Source organism: Pelodiscus sinensis, unplaced genomic scaffold, assembly GCF_049634645.1.
Source record: "Pelodiscus sinensis isolate JC-2024 unplaced genomic scaffold, ASM4963464v1 ctg35, whole genome shotgun sequence".
NCBI classification, from domain to species: domain Eukaryota; kingdom Metazoa; phylum Chordata; order Testudines; family Trionychidae; genus Pelodiscus; species Pelodiscus sinensis.
Window position 1 is genome coordinate 7118015 of NW_027465908.1, and position 14739 is coordinate 7132753.

The following is a 14739-nucleotide window of genomic DNA, read 5'->3' on the forward strand; positions in this document are numbered from 1 at the left end:
CACTGATCATCTGGCTTGTAAATCCTTTAGTCCTAGGGTTTTGGTTGGAGTCCCCAGGAGGGGACCTAGCCTGCCTCAATTTGCTCCTTTCCTGAAGGCACAGAATTAAGGAGAAAGAATTTTTTAACCCCCCAGCAATCTGAGTTGGCCAAGGAGTTAGCAAGAAATTTTTGTCAACATTTAAGTAGAGGCAAGGAAACCGTCAGAGGTGTTTCTGTGTGTTTGTAGACCGAGGTTCATTCAAGTGGTTTGTTTTTTTGTGGACCTGCCCCGACCGCACCCCTAGAGACTCTGGAACAAAGAAGACACATGAGAAGAACCCAACTTTCTTCCTTTTGCTGTGACATGGATGGATCTAGCACAGGTTTCACTCAAGGGGTCCGTCTGCATGTGAAGTACCTGTGACAGCCCCTGTGCTCCTCTGCCCCTCATCAGCAATGCCATCTATTTGGGGGAGCAGATGCCCCGAGACTTGTAGAAGAGACAACCTGGACCAGCCGTCATTAATTAAACACCCTTTGATAGCTCAGCTGGCAGAGTGGAAGACTGCAGTGTGTGCTTGGCAAGCAATCCTTAGATTGCTTGCTGGTTCAACTCCGGCTTGAATGAGTGATTATTTCGTCTCTGGCTTAGCCTTAGCAGAAGGCAACCAAGGTGGTTGCCTTGGGTCCATGTCTTCAGAGCCTTCTACTGCAATTGACAGAAAGATTGTGGGAACAAGCCATTAATCACATTTCTTGGGCTGTGCAGATTCTGTCCACACACAAAAGTTCTTTTGGAACAATGGCCGTTATTCCACAACAACAATGCAAGAGTCTACACAGCAATTCCGTTATTTTGAAATAATTCTGAAGTAACAGACGGCTTATTCCGACTTCTGCAAACCTCATTCTACGAAGAATAACACCTATTCCAAATGAGCTATTTTTAAAAAAGGCCTGTGTAGATGAGCCACTGCTGCTAGTTTGAACTAGCCCCTCCCCAGAGCCATTCTAAGTTATTCTTCCTGAGGCTTTAAATCGAGGTAGCTCATCTACACTGGGGAGCCTGCCTCGGACTATTCTGAGGTTTCCCTGCAGTGTAGACCTGCTAGTTTGAAATAAACTATTTTGGAATCACTATTCAAGAACAGCTTATTCCAAAATAAATGTGCCGTGTAGTCGTAGCCAGAGAGATGAAGCAGCAGGAGGGAAGCCAGGAGTGCAGAGTCCAGCCACAGTTGCAGGAGCTGCAGAGGTGGCACTTACAGGATCTTTGGGCACTGTCACCCCTAGGGAATCACAAGGGCACTTGGTGCTGGCTCTCCTGTCCCAGCAATTGCAGTCAGAGCCCTGCCTTGCCAGTGCCAGGCACAGCAGCCTCTCAGGGTTTAGGTTGTGGGGCCCGGCCTCCTTCCGTTTGGTCTCTTCCTGAGGGCACAAAACCGACAACAGAGAATTCCTTTGCCCTGCAGCAATCTCTGTTGACCAAAGGGTTAGCAACTGAATATCTGCCCAAGTTTAAGTGCAACAGCAGAAATTACTGTTAAGTGTGTTTCTGTGGTGTAGTGGTTATCACATTTGCCTAACATACAAAAGGTCCCTGGTTCAAAGCCAGGCAGAAACACAGGGTCGTCTCTTACTGCGGTTCCCCTGGGTACCCACAAGGCAGTTCCAGGGTCTGCCCTCTGGTGTAGGGCTGGGCTGCAAGTGTGCTGGCTTTCAGGAGCATGTGGGAGAGCTAAACAGGTTAGGCTGAAATTGGAGGATGCAGGGCTGGGGCTGAGACTTCTCAGTGATGCCTTGCCTGAGACCAGGTCATTGCAGCCACACAGTCCAGGGCCCACCTGGGAAATGCCATGACTGTGGCTGTTCACCTTCGGGGCAGTGTGGCTGGAGCTGTTGCTGCACAGGGACAGAAAACTACATAATGTCCCACCTCATGCCTAGACCCCAGCCACCCTGTTCCCCTCGCTTTCTTCCCACCCAATACCCCCAGCTTCCTTTTACACACTTCCCTTGTTCCTGCTCCCTCACCCTGCTCCTTATTCCATGTTCCTTCTGCACCCTTTCTCCTGGCCACACACGGCTCCTTGGTGCTTCCCAAGCCAGGGCCTGCAAGGGGCCACCAGGACAAGAAACAGTGTCCATTGGTATTTTCTGGGGCTCTGTATAGGGGATTGGGTTTGGCCATCTTTTCCACAGGAAATGCCTCTTCTTTGGAACAGCTACTCCCAGGAGTTCATGGAACTTCTTCTTCTCAGCTTGGGAAAGGGACGACTCAGGGGCGATGGGACAGAGTTTTATGTAATGATGACAGGGTTGCAGAAAGCAATAAGAATTTTTTTCTTCTACTCAAGATCCCAGGTGACAGAATGAAACTGGTAAATAACCAAATTAAAAATAAACCCAAAGGAAGCATTTTTGCGCCCAGTGGAACTCCTTGCCAGAGGATGTTGAAAAGGTGAAATCTACAAGAAGGTCCAAAACAGAACTGGATAATTTAATGCAGGGAAGGTCAATCAATGGCATTTAACCAGGATGGACAGGGAAGGTGTCCCTAGCTGGTGCATTCTAGAACCTAGGAATTGGTGACAGGAGGGATCACTTAACAATTGTCTGTCGTGTGGATTCCCACTGGGCAATGAAATCGGCTGCTGTCATGAGACAGGATCCTGGGCTCGTTGGGCAACTGGGTTGGCCCCGTCTGGCTGTTCTGATGTTCTCTTTGGTTTCTGTTCTTATCCCCTGTGGGCATGTCATGAAGGGGACAGAAACTGGAAAAATATCTATTAATGTGTCCCTGATGGTCTAGTGGCTAGGATTCAACACTTTCACTATGGCGGGCTGGGTTCCATTCCCAGTCAGGGAAACCAACCTCAGTTTTCACATGACTACTGCCTACTCATTCATCTTACTCATTGTTACAGCAGCTGTGACCCAAGAGGTTCGCTCAGGGCCCCTTTCCCATCTCTCCCTCACTGCCAAGAGAGCACCTGCCATTTACACAAGCCCTTCAGAAGGGGCAGAGCTGGGTGACTCAAACTGCCCCTCCCCTCTCCCATGTGGGCAGCCCTGCACGAAGCTCTGTGGCGCACACAGCACTAGCCCAGCACAGGGTCAGGTTGGCACAAGATCCATTGGTTCAGTTTGGTTGTTGAAGGAGACAACACAGAACTGGCTCCAGCCCCCACTCAGTAACCTGGGGAAACGACCCACCAGGCCTGGGCCCCTCGGAGAGGCAACGATTCCCCACTGGCCAGGGCAGAGCCTCCCTCTCACATAGTCATGGAGCCTTCTCCCCCTGCTCCTGCCTCCCCCACTTCACTCAGCTCTCACTGATTGGTTGTACCTGGCAGGGGCCTCACTACTAGTCAGTGTTCCTGTTCCAGGAGCAGGGTGAATTTTGTCTTGTGAGCCAAGATGAGGTCATGTGAGTCTATTCGGGGGTAAGCCCCCATGGCACCTGCCAGTTACTAACAAATATCTTAGCTACATGTTATGGGAGAAGGACACTAACCCAAGGGATAATTAACACTGGGCTGCGGCTAGTCTCTGCCTCCCACAGGGCCACTAGGGAACAGATGGGAGACAAGGCATGAGGCAGATCTAAGAGGCTGGCTACCTCCAGTGTGAGAAGCACACGGAAAAAGACTCAGAAGCAGGTGAGAGAACAGCAGGAAGACATCAGGGCTACGTCTACATTTGCATGATCTTGTGCAAATACTCTTTAGCGCAAAGGTTGTTGCCAGGGCCGTCTTTAGGCATACGTGGAGTACGCAGTCGCGTAGGGCACCACACTTTCTGGGGCACCACTCTGCCGGCCCAGCATGGAGGGGAAGCATACGTGTGCGTGCTGCACCAGAGCCAGTAGGGGTGCTGCTGGCTCTTACGGCCCCACCAGAAGATCCCACCGGGCCTAGGGATTCCGGCGAGAAGGCTGACCCCAGCTGGGGAAGGAGAGTTGTCATAGAATCATAGAATCATAGAACTGGAAGAGACCTCAGAAGGTCATCAAGTCCAGCCCCCTGCTCTAGGCAGGACCAATTCCAACTAAATCAACCCGGCCAGGGCTTTGTCAAACCGAGACTTAACAGCCTGGGCGGCAGTGTTGGGAGGAGCTGGGGCTGCGCTGGGGGCGGGGTCACACACGCTGAGCCGTAGGGGGCGGGGTCACGTGCGGCTTGGTTTTGCAGTGCCATTTTTAAAAACAGCCAAGCCGCGCCTTGGCAGGAGATGCGCCGAGCAAGGCGCAGGGGCGTAGAGCCTCGCTAGAGGTGGGACTGTCATCTTGTGATGGGCTGGGGCTGTGAGCACTGAGCGGCCTGGCTCTGGCACGTGGTCTGGAGCCCAGACTGTGGGGACTTCTGAAGCCCAATCGCAGCAGACTCCAGCCCTGCAAACGGGAAGGCAAAAGGTAGGCGAGGTGAGGCGAGGCGAGGGGTGGGAGAGGAAGGGGCTTGTGCAGATGGGAGGGGGCAGGTCAGGAGAAGAAAGGGGAAGACACCAAGGGGTTGGGGTGCAGGAGAGACTAATGTGGTGGGGGAGGCAAGTGCAGACAATAAGGAAAAGGGCAGGAGGGGAGGTGTCATTGGGGGGGACAGGGTGATGCTGGGAGAGGAGAGGAGAGGGCATTGGGAACTGGAGGGGGAGGTGCTGGGGAGAAGGCTTAAAAGAAGTGGTAGGCATGAGAAAGGTGGGGATGGAGCAAGGCATGTGTGAGGGCACAGAGGGGCAGGAGGGGAATGGGGCAGAGAGTGGTGAGGGGGTGGGCATCAGGAAAAAAGAGGGGAAAGGGGAAGGCACCAGGAAGGTCCAGGGCTAAGGGAAGGTGCAGGTGTCAGGGGATTCTGGAGGTGAAGCAGAAAGGCAGACACCTGCAGGGGAGAGGCCAGAACCAGAGGAGAGAGGCAGGACAAGTATGAAGAGGGAGGTGTTAGATGAGGGGATGAGGAGGGGTAGCTCACCTGATCAGAGTGGGGCTACTGGAGGAGTGGACACAGGGGAGAGAGAAGGGCTGGTGGAGGGGGGCAGGTCTCAGGAAGGCTGAGGGCAGTGAGAAGGGCAGGAGTCAGGACAGCAGAGGAGGGTGAGGAGTTGGGGGGCAGCAGGCACCAGGGGAGCTGATGGAGCAAGGGGAGGAGACATGGCAGCAGAGGAAAAAGGTAGAGGTTTATAAGATATTTATTAATAACTTGGGTGCCACAGTGGCACATCCAAACAAGCCACATGATCTCAGTACTGGTGCACAACACAAAATTCATTCTCCTCATGGGAGGAAACTCTTAGGCTACGTCTACACTGGCATGATTTTGTGCAAGAGCATCCATGTCAGTGTAGATGCTCTCTTGCGCAAGAAAGCCCTAATGGCCATTTTCACCATAGAGCTTTCTTGCTCAAGAAATTCATGTTGCCTGTCTACATGGCCTCTTGCGCAAGAACAGTTGCGCAAGAGGGCTTATTCCTGAGCGGGAGCATCATAGTTCTTGCGCAAGAAGCCCTGATTTCATACATTACAACATCAGTGTTCTTGTGCAAGAACTCCTTGTCAGTGTAGACAGGCAGCAAGTTTTGCAGCAAAAATGTTTGCTTTTGCATAAAATCATGCCAATGTAGACATAGCCCAGCATCAGGACCAGAGCAGTACAAATAAAACCAGGAATTAAAGAAAAGCCAGGACAAGATGATAAAGTGAAGTCCCTGCTCCTCCCTACTTCAAAACTAATATTGAACTTTTTAACAGTAGCCAACCACTCACCCTGTGCTCTCTTCCTCCAGCTTCCCAACAGGAAAGAAGAAACAACCATCAAGAGCAGACAGCAATTACATTAAAGTAACACTATTTGCTCACTTAATACTCAGAAAAGAACACTATTACTCATTCTCATAGTTAGCAAGACCAGCCACTTTCAGCTGCATTTCTCTAATTATTAACTATAGAAATGATCCTTGAAAATACAGTGTTAGCAGGGCTAGGCTCAGTACACAACCACACTCATGTGCATTCACTTTCTCTTCATGGGGAATGTTTTCACACAACACTTAGAAAACTAAAGAACAGAAATAATCTTAGCTAAGTGCTTGTCCCATTAAAACACACTCCACCAGATTTAAAAATCTATATATTACAATATGCTCCATGTCCCTGTTTACAGCCATATGCCTCCTGATTAGCATGTGGAGCACCTTGCAGCCAATCACAATCTCTTGCTGATTCTTCCTGAAACTGTAGTTCCTGGGGCTCCTCTAAGTCAGCGGTAACCAACTGCCAGTTTGTGGACCAGCAAGGGTCCAGGAACTCCTGCCTGCCGAGCAGAGGTGGAAAGTAACTAAGTAGAAATAATTGATCACACTACTCAAGACCTTTTTGGAGTTTTTGTACTTTACTCAAGTAATTTATTTTTGTCACACTTTGGCTGTGTCTACACTGGCCACATAACCCGTAATAGCTATGGAAATGGGAGAAGTCAGAATAGGGAAATGCGCGGGGGGATTTAATTATCCCCTGTGGCATTTAAATAAAAATGTCCGCCGCTTTTTTCCGGCTTTTAGAAAAGCCGGAAAAGAGCGTCTACACTGGCCCCGATCCTCCGGAAAAAAGCCCTTTTCCGGAGGATCTCTTATTCCTACTTCAAAGTAGCCGTGTTAGTCTGAATCTGCAAAAGCGACAAAGAGTCCTGTGGCACCTTATAGACTAACTGAAGTGTAGGAGCGTAAGCTTTCGTGGGCAAAGACCCACTTCGTCGGATGCATCTGACGAAGTGGGTCTTTGCCCACGAAAGCTTACGCTCCTACACTTCAGTTAGTCTATAAGATGCCACAGGACTCTTCGTTGCTTTAACAAAGTCCTGAGTCTCCCCCCTGTGACTGGCCCCTGCTCAGCCAATCAGAACTGGGACTAGAACTGGAAGGCTGTGTCTACATTGGTCAGTAAGGCTGTGTCTACATTGGTCGGTTATTGCGCAAGAAGGGCCACACTGCCCACTCGCTCTTGTGCAAGAAGTTTTATAGTAAAGTGTGGTAAGAAAGGGCTTCTTGCACAAGAGAGCATCCACACTGCCATGGATGCTCTTGCACAGAAGCACAGCTCACACACACCAGCATGGATGTGATCTTGCACAAGAACCCACCAGATATAGCCCAAGGGACCTTCAGAGACAAAGTCCAGTCCCCTGCCTCACAGCAGGATTAAACGCCATCCTGATCAATGTCTCACCAAAGAAGAGGGAAGCTACCAGGAGTGGGGTTTGAACCCACGCAGACAAATGTCTATTGGATCTTAAGTCCAACACCTTAACCACTCGGCCATCCTGGTGGTGTGTAAGAGAGCAGACATGAGACTGTTCTCTCCCCAAACAGCCCAGGGAATCGCTCTCAGAGCATCTGCCTGTCCCATCCCTGTACCAGGGCTTCCCACCGCGAGGGCGAGAGCTGCCCCCTCCTCACAGCGAGGAGGGAAGCAGGGAAAAGGGAAGAAAAATGAGACAAAACCCAACATCCCCAGGGATTCCGAGGGACAGAGGCCTGGTGGGGAAAATATCCCCCCCTTCACCCAATGTTTTCCCTGCCTTGCATTCGGCCAGCCCCCAGGGATCAGGCCAGTGTTTCCAGCCTTTGTGTTTATACCATGGACAGACAAACCCATTCACAAACTTTTGCCAGACCAGTAACATTTTATTTACATATCACTGTGCATGCACAGACTGCACTGAGCGCCGCACCGGGCTAAAATCTACTCACCACGGGCGGGCAGATTGCCCTAAGTGCCGAGCCCTGCATATCTGCATACGCATTATGCAAATAAGTGTAAATATCTGCAAACGCTGATCTGCTCACTCCCCCAACCTCGCAGGTGCTGGAAACTGGAAGCAGTTTCCCTGGACCCAGGCTGGGATCAAAGCCACCTCTGCTGGGAGCAGCCCTGGGCCAGATCTGCCCCCTATAGCCCTGGGGGGCTGCTCTCTGGGGAAGGGGAGGGGGTATCTCTTATCTACCCCCGCAAGGGGCAGGGACTGGGCTGGGGGCACTGCCCTGGGAGAGGTTCCTACATCGCACCGGCCCTGCGGGAGATTCCCCCTCCTGGCAGGTGGCACTGGGGGAGCTCTGAGGCTCCAGGGCAAAGGCCTCCAGCCCCCCAGTCCCTGGGATTAGGAGGCCCTGGAACCAGGCCCCCTGGAGTAGCACTGTGGGTAGAGGGCTCTGACCTTCAGGGGGCTGGCCCCAGAGCCCAGGGCCTAAGCTTGCCCAGGCTCACACCAAGGGACTTTCTGTGGTGCCGGGCGGGGGAGGGAGGCCAGGCCCAGGCCAGTGGGAGAAGGGGCAGCGCCTGCCAGGGCAGCAAGGGGAGCTGCAGGGAGTGAGACGCGGCGTTTCTGCCTGGATCACTCAAGGGTCCTTCTGCGGGTGAAGCGCCTGTGACACCCCTGTGCTGCTGGGTTCCTCTGCCCCTCCCATTCGGGGGACTCTTGCCCTGGCACTCATGAGAGGGCCAACATAGGCAAAGCAGCCTGCCCCAGGCACCTTCCATAGCTCAACTGGCAGAGCAGAGAGCTGTAGCGGGTGCTCAGCAAGTGTCCTTAAGTTGCTGATTTGACTCCAGCTGAAAGGAGAGATTCTTCTCCCTCCCCCTGGCTGCAGGCCCGGCCTTAGGACCAGGCGGCTGCCTTGGGTCTGTCCCTTTGGGGTCTGCTGCTACAATTGACACAAAGGTTTTGGGTTCCAGCTGCCAATCAAATGTCTTGGGCTGCGCAGGCCTTGAGTCATGGCAAGAGCTGGAGGGGAATGGGGAACGGCTGCACTTTGGAATGGGAAGGGGGTGTCTGGCACCATAAAGTAGAACAGTTTTAGGGCTGCTTCCAAGGAGGGCACCATGGCTTAGTTGGCTAAAGCGCCTGCCTTGTAAGCAGGAGATCCTGGGTTCAACTCCCAGTGGTGCCTTGTTGCCAGGTCAATGGGTCTTTTCTTCTCAACATGTGTCTGGAGTTGGTTTTACCTTCAGCTGAGCTTGGTGGTGCGCTTACAGTGGGAGTAGGATAGTAGCAAAGAGCAGGAGGTACCCTAGGGGTTTGATTTAGTGAGGCTTATAGAGACTACAGCTACACTAAAAGTTTTCTCTGTAAAAAATATGTTAATGAGGGACTCAATTGCATCAGTCACAATCTCATTTGCATATTTTCTGCCAATGGGATTGCTGTGCAAAAACAAGCAGTGTGAACATTTTTTTTGCACAAATTTCCCTTTTTCCACAAGATTCTTATGCTCCCAAAAAAGAGGTATCCTGATCTTGCAGAAAAAGGGGGTTTTGCACAAAAAGAAAACTTCCATGCTGCTTGTTTTTTGCACAACAACCCTAGCACAAAATCAGTTTGTCAGAAAATATGCAAATGAGATCATGACTCTCGTAAATGAGACCCTCATTACCAGGGCTCTGCAAATAATGGAATCTACTCGCCCATGGATGTAAGTAATTACATCCCGGAAGAGCTGGAGCAGAGCGATCTGCACATGCGCAGAACGATCTGCGTGTGCGCAGAGCGCAGAACCATGCGAAACCGCGTGGCTGGCGAGCAGAGCTCCCCGCTGCTTGGCAAGCCCTGCTCATTAGCACATCTTTTGCTGAGAAAACTCACAGTGTAGACACAACCGGAGACTCTGGTGCTGATCATGCAATAGAAGCACATTACTTTTAAACAGCTGCCATGAGAATGTACCTGAAAGTCACAAGGACCAAATATCTGTGTGAAAGGCAGGTGGCCAGTAATTAGAGCCCCATGTATGTTGTGCGCACAAAGGAAGGTAGGAATGTGCACCGGGCAGTCTGATAATGGTGTTTAGTGAAAAGTAATAGGTGTAATCGCATTGCGCAGGAGGGTTTTTCTTGTGCAAGAAGGGGCAGTGTAGATGCTCCTTCTGGTGCAAGAGTCTCTTTGGAAAAAAATGGTGGCTCGTTAGCTATGCAAATGAGGCTTAGCAATATTCCACACTTAGCCTCATTTGCATATTACTCATGCAAGAAGCTGCAAGTGTAGACATAGCACAGGTGTCCCTTCTGCTGGGACTGGCACGTTCTTCTCAGGGGTCTCAGGACTTGGGTACCTTGTTGCCCTAGGAAGGGGTGTGACCAAAACACAAACCTCACTGTGAGCAGGATTTGAACCTGCTCAGGGAAGCCCTATTGGATTTCTAGTCCAACACATTAACCACTCAGCCATCACAGCTCTGAGTCCTAGCCAGTCAGGGAAAATGGTAAATAATCCCAGTGCCCAGGCCTGACATCACCTGACAGAATTCACACAGCAAACCATTTCAACGGTCACGCAGAGGGGTCCTGGCTGCTCTGGTCTGAGGCTGCCTTGGAGGTGAGTTCTGCTTCCAGGTCTCCCTCCTCCTTCTTGGTCTTCTTCCTTCCTTTCCCTTTTCCCTCTTTCTTCCTCTTCTCATTTTCCCTTTTCCTTCTTCTCCCTGGTCTCCTTCTTGGACCCCAGTTAATAGAGTGAAAATTGAGTCCTGCTTAACCGATTATTTTAGTATAATTTTACTAACCAAAGCTAACATACTATTATGATTTACCTAATCAATCATACTTTACCGCCTTTGTTGATTTCCCCCCAGCAAAATTAATGATACAGCCGACAGAAACAGTTACAATCCAGACAGCGATCACACAAACAATAGGAAAGTGAGGATGATAATCATAGAATGCCAATTGCACAAACACTGATAAGCAGTTTTTTGCCAGGCAAAGTGCTGTTCACTAAGTTTTCTCCACCCACCTTGAGGTCTGTGTCTTACTTGGTGACAGTGGGTGTCATTAGGATCCAAGCCCCTTTTCACAGCCTAGTGTGACCCTATTGAAATGCCATTTAGATGGAATATGAGCCCAGGCTCTACAGCTAATTGCTGCCTCTCTGCAAGAGGCTTTAGTTTAGATCTGCTGAATAGCTAGAGGCCTTCCCATGGATCCATATTGTTACAGAACCTTTCCAGGTATAAGATACCAGGAGTCACAAGCACAGTCAACACAACTGCAAAGGGACTCAAACTCTCAGTCCTCTGGCCCACAGTCAGACGCCTTCTCTTTTAGGCCACACAGTCTTGGCCTGTTTAGAAATGGACATTTTGAAGTGTGTAAGAAGGGAGCAGTCTAGCTAGCCCCCCCCGCCCCCCCTTTGTTCTGCCAAAGCCAGTTGGGTGGGGTGGGGCTGGTTATGGGGAGGCAGAGTCCTGTGCCTGTCTCAGGGTATCCCAGGGAGGCTCCTTGCAGCCCAGGAGAAGAAGGGGGCTCTGAGTGGAAGGAAAAGAAGCAAAGCTGGTCCCAGTGGGCATGAGCTGAGGCTCCAGTTCAGCCTAATTGAGTCACTGTTGGCTCACGTAGGTCCCACGTTGTAAGGGGCAGCACTCAGGACCCTGAGTCCTGTGATCTGAGTTGAAATCTCAGTGGGACTTGCTGGGGTTGGGCTGGTTGCTGCAAAACCCTCCCACTTTATGAGCTTTGGGCTCCTTAGCTACAGGCTCCCCAGGGAGAGTGCTGGGTGTCTGGAGCTCAGTCTGATGCTATGGTCTGCCTGGCTGAGATGGGCTGGGCCCTAAAACTTAACCTGCCTGGAGCTTGCTGCTTACCCTTGTGGTCCCCAGGAGCTGCCAGGCTCTGACTCTTGCCCCCCTGGCATTAACAGGTGCCCCCCTCTAAACACTTTTCTAAATTAGTCTTTCTTGTCTCTCTCGGAATTTTTCTCCTCCGCAGCGCACAAGAGAGATGCTGGTGCCAGTGGCCCTGCAAGGCAAGATGAGCTTTGCCTGCCCCCCTCAGTCTGACTCGCTACTTGGCCCCATTCCTGCCTCCCTTCACAGGCTGACCCAGTGGCCAAAAGGGGCTGCGGCTGCTGCCTACAGGGCAGAAGCTGGGAGGCAAGTTGCTGGCAGCAAGAGATTCCGGCTGCCTCTTTGCCCTGGGTCTCAGTGCGCCATGTCGGCCGCCAGCCACCTTGACCAAACCTCAAACCAGCTGGACTAGCCAGCTCACATCACAGTGAGTTGCTAGTGGCCCTGTCAGAGAAGAGCCCTCGGCAGCTGCAGAGGTGCTGCAGGTGCTGGAGGTGTCTTTCTGAAAGGGCCCATTTGTAAACTCAGCTCCTGAAGGCTGACTAGCTCAGTTGGTTAGAGCGTGGTGCTAATAACACCAAGGTCATGGGTTCAAGCCCCATGTTGGCCAGAGTTTTTTGCTGTGGTGACTACTTCTGCCCCTGCCAAACACACACTTTAGCTGCCTAAAGTAACAGAAGCAATGGAGACAGGCCCCAGGGAAAGTGCCTGCTATGGACAGGGAAGCAGAATCAGGCAAAAGGCTGAGAGCTTTGCAGGACTCAGGCCAGAGAACTGGTAGGAGGAGGCTCCAGCCTGCACAGACCCAGGAGCTACAAGGGCCTTGTCCTGGCCTGCTTTCCCCAATAGCATCTTCTCTTCCCTCCATTGTCCCCAATGGGGTGACCTGATGCCCAAATTCCTGCTGCTGCAGCTGCTGGCCCAAGGCTCCCTGTAGGGGAGAGGCTCCATATGTCCAGGTGATGGGACCATGTGCCCAGCCCATAGCGCTGCTGCCAACCACTGGTCACCTGCTTCAGCGGCCCAGCAGCCCCTCCCCCAAACCTGCTTCTGTGCAAGGCCACTCTGAACCCACACTGGCTCCTGCTCCTCTGACTTCTGCACTAGCCAGCCCACATCTCAGTGAGTCGCCTGTGGCCCCATCAGAGACGAGCTCGTGGCAGCGGCAGAGACGTCCCTGCAGCTGCCTGTGGGGTCTTTCCCAAAGGGCCCCTCGTGGGCTGCTGGCTCAGCTGTTTAGAGCTTGATGCTGATAACGCCCAGATCATGGGTACAAGCCCCATGCTGGCCACAGGGGTATCTGGTTTGGTGACCTGCCTTTGTGTAGCTGCCTGCTATGGACAAGGAGAAAGAAGCCCTGGGAGGTGAAGCAGCAGGAAGGAAGCAAGGAGCAGAGTGTCAGCTGCCAGCCGAGAGTCACAGGTGCCCCTCTGCCTCCTGGGACCACCCCTCCCTGAGCTGCCAGCCCCCTGTCTCTCACCGTGCGCCCCTTGGGGAGTCCACTCGCACTCCCATTGCCTGGCGGTGACAGAAGCGATGGAGACAGGCCCCAGGGAGCAGAGTTGCCCCCCTGGGAAAGTGCCGGCTACACAGGGGGAGAGGCAGCGGCTCCCTCCACATGGTCTCCAGCCGGCTCCCTGGGCGTGGGGCCTTGGCTGCTTCCTTGCTGGCCTAACAAGAGAGCTCTGTGCCCTGCCTCCATGAACTCCTCACAAAGCTGATTGGCTGGCTGAGAATGCCACTCAAGGGGACAATCGCTCAGCTGCTCCGTGAGTGACAGAGCAGAGTGATGGGAGGTGTCAGTGGAGCAGGTCACCAGCCCGGCCCCTGAGCTCAGCTCATGCAGGAGGTAGCCAGGCAGGAGTCAGAGCTGGGCAGGACCAGGCGACGGGAAAGGGGCGAGTCAGAGAACAGAGACAGGGGAGCAGTAAAGAACATCCACAAACCCAGCCTAACTCCTTGGCCAGCTGCTGCCATGCGAACCACAACTCCATTTGTAGCTAGCCCGCCGTGCTTTCCCCACCCAGCCCCACATCTCCTTAATGAGCCCTGGCCAGCCTTAGGCTGTCACTGGGGAGGCCTGAGTCAAGACAGTTCCCAGCAGAACCCAGCAAAGGTGGAGGGAAAGGCTGGTACTTGGGGGTGGGGCCGGGGGCTGTTCTGAAAGGCTGCAGGCGCCATTAGACCCTTTTCTCCTTCCCTGTCTCACCCCAGCGCTGAGCAACATTCAGTGTCGGTCTGAGCATCCGTCCTGCTCTGGGACGTGTCTCTGTGGCAGGAACCTGCCCAGGCGGCTCTCGCAGTGAGGCCCCTCCCTGGCAGCACCGAGCAGTGAGAGCTGAGTGAAGGGGGAGGCAGGCCCAGGGGGAGAAGGCTCCATGACTGTGTGAGAGGGAGGCTCTGCCCTGGCCAGTGGGGAATCGTTGCCTCTCCGAGGGGCCCAGGCCTGGTGGGTCATTTCCCCAGGTTACTGAGTGGGGGCTGGAGCCAGTTCTGTGTTGTCTCCTTCAACAACCAAAGCGAACCAATGGATCTTGTGCTGAGCTGACTCTGCGCTGGGCTAGTGCTGTGTGTGCCACAGAGCTTCCTGCAGTGCTGCCCATGCAGGAGAGGGGAGGGGCAGTTTGAGTCACCCAGATCTGCCCCTTCTGAAAATGGCAAGTGTTGTCTTAGCAGTGAGGGAGAGGTGGGAAGGAGTCTGAAGTAACCTCTTGGGTCACAGCTGCTGTAACGTGGCAGTGAGGCAAGAAAAATGACTAGGTAGTTGTCACGTGAAAGTTGAGGCTGGTTTCCTAACCCAGGCCACAGCAGTGAGAGTGCTGTATCCTAACCACTAAACCACCAGGGACACATGAAGTGTGCTTCTTTGTTCACCTCCACTAGCCTTTCACAGGCCATTTTCTGTCCACTTCAGGATGGGTGGTGGGGGGAGGGGCGTCCATTCTCCCTTGCCCAGTGGGGACAAGAACAACCACATAGTACATCAAAGCAGCCAGACTGGGCCATGCCAGTTGCCCAACTAGCCCAGGATCCTGTCTCAGGACAGCAGCCAAGTTCATTGTCCCGAGGGAATCCTCAGGACAGACAGTTATTAAATGATCCCTCCTGTCACCCATTCCCAGCTCCTGGAATACACCAGCTAGGGACACCTGCCCTGTCC

General features: G+C 52.8%; 1 protein-coding gene and 6 non-coding genes across 10 annotated transcripts in view; 4 read left to right on the plus strand and 3 right to left on the minus strand.

Annotated features, from left to right (window-relative positions):
- The window catches only part of LOC102461677 (uncharacterized), a 185343-nt gene that overhangs the window by 142403 nt on the left and 28201 nt on the right, over positions 1-14739 (plus strand). The window lies entirely within an intron of this gene.
- TRNAV-AAC (transfer RNA valine (anticodon AAC)) lies at positions 1533-1605 on the plus strand. The gene has a single exon. It is a non-coding gene; the product is annotated as a tRNA-Val (tRNA).
- LOC142824517 (small nucleolar RNA U3) lies at positions 5728-5943 on the minus strand. Its single transcript, XR_012899376.1, has one exon. It is a non-coding gene; the product is annotated as a small nucleolar RNA U3 (small nucleolar RNA).
- Positions 7211-7293, minus strand: TRNAL-UAA (transfer RNA leucine (anticodon UAA)). The gene has a single exon. It is a non-coding gene; the product is annotated as a tRNA-Leu (tRNA).
- Positions 8842-8915, plus strand: TRNAT-UGU (transfer RNA threonine (anticodon UGU)). The gene has a single exon. It is a non-coding gene; the product is annotated as a tRNA-Thr (tRNA).
- Positions 10114-10195, minus strand: TRNAS-AGA (transfer RNA serine (anticodon AGA)). Its single transcript has one exon. It is a non-coding gene; the product is annotated as a tRNA-Ser (tRNA).
- TRNAI-AAU (transfer RNA isoleucine (anticodon AAU)) lies at positions 12116-12189 on the plus strand. The gene has a single exon. It is a non-coding gene; the product is annotated as a tRNA-Ile (tRNA).